Here is a 1,831-nt window from a genome sequence, read left to right as displayed (position 1 = left end):
TGGAGTGCAATGGTGCGATCTCGGCTCACTGCAACCTTTGCCTCCTGGGTTCAAGCAATTCTCCTGCCTCAGCCTCCCGAGTAGCTGGGACTACAGGCACGTGCCACCATACCCAACTAATTTTTGTATTTTTAGTAGAGACGGGGGTTTCACCATGTTGACCAGGATGGTCTCGATCTCTTGACCTCGTGATCCACGCGTCTCGGCCTCCCAAAGTGCTGGGATTATAGGCGTGAGCCACCGCGCCCGGCCATAAGTGCGTTTTTAAAGGCAGTGTCTCTCGGTCATAAACGATGCTCTGGGACGCTGTACCTAGGGGCCTACACTCCCAAGTTCTCTGGGTTACTTTTGAAAACCATCATACTTGAGCAAATTCTTATGGTGAAAAAGTTTCCCTCCGGGCGCGGTGGCTCACGCTTGTAATCCCAACACTTTAGGTGGCCGAGGTGGGCGGATCATGAGGTCAGGAGTTCAAAACCAACCTGACCAACATGGTGAAACCCCGTCTCTACTGAAAAATACAAAAATTAGCATCACCACGGAAATGCAAATCAAAACCACAATGAGGTATCATTTCACACACATTGAAATTAGCAAATAAAAGAAAAAAAAGGAACTAGAAAGTAAGGCTCACACCTGTAGTCCCAGCTGCTCGGGTGGCTGAGGCAGGAGAATCGCTTGAATCTGGGAGGCAGAGGTTGCAGTGAGCCGAGATCTTGCCACTGCACTCCAGCCTGGGCGACAGAGTGAGACTCCGTTTAAAAAAAAAAAAAAAAAATCCCAACAATCAAAAGCAAAAGAAAATCTTTCCCCTCATTATCTCTGCCCTTCAATTTCATTTTCCTCCCAAGAGTTAATCGTTGTTAAAGCCAAGTACGCAAATTTCAAATATTTTTCTTTGTATTTATTAGGCCGTAATGAAAAGCCTAATAAACCCAAAAAGCTGAAGTCATACAGGACACATTCATTGAATAGAATGCAACTGAATTAGAAAGGGAGGGCAAAAACTGTCAGGCCTCCACCTACAAGCCTGGACCCAGAAAGTCCGAAGTCCTGCCTGCCTCCTCTGATCGCCCCTCACCCCCGCCTGCGTTTGCCATTATCCCTGATCGCCCAGCGGGGCTTCCCCGGACTTTAAGCTTCTCTCCCCACCCTGCCATCTTAACTGTTCTTATGATAATGTGAATACTCCTCACCCCACCCTGCCATCTTAACCGTTCTTGCCCTGTGAGTATCCCTCTGCCCCATCCTACCATCTTAACTCTTAGGCCTTACCCCACCCGCCGTTGTAACTGAACTTAAGGTAATGCATACTCCTTGCCCCTACCCCCACCACTGTAACTGATCATACTCTGTTAACACCCCTGCCCTCCCAACCTATAAAACCAATTCCCACTCCTACTCCCTTGCCAGTCCTTTCTCGGATTCAGCCCGCTTGCACCCAAGAGCAAAATAAAACGGCCTTGTCGTCCACACAAAGCCTGTTTGGAAAATCTCTTTATTAAATGCGTTTAATAGTCTGTACTTTTGGACGCCAATAACAAAAATTATCTTATAAATAGAAATGTACTTATTAGGCCGGGCGCGGTGGCTCACGCCTATAATCCCAGCACTTTGGGAGGCCGAACGGGTAGATCACGAAGTCAAGAGATCGAGACCACCCTGGTCAACATGGTGAAACCCCGTCTCTACTAAAAATACAAAAAATTAGCTGGGCATGGTGACGCGTGCCTGTAATCCCAGCTACTCAGGAGGCTGAGGCAGGAGAATTGCCTGAACCCAGGAGGCGGAGGTTGCGGTGAGCTGAGATCGCGCCATTGCACTCCAGCCT

The sequence above is a fragment of the Cebus imitator genome, unplaced genomic scaffold (assembly GCF_001604975.1).
Source record: "Cebus imitator isolate Cc_AM_T3 unplaced genomic scaffold, Cebus_imitator-1.0 Scaffold1, whole genome shotgun sequence".
NCBI classification, from domain to species: domain Eukaryota; kingdom Metazoa; phylum Chordata; class Mammalia; order Primates; family Cebidae; genus Cebus; species Cebus imitator.
Note: the sequence above shows the minus strand (reverse complement) of the source record.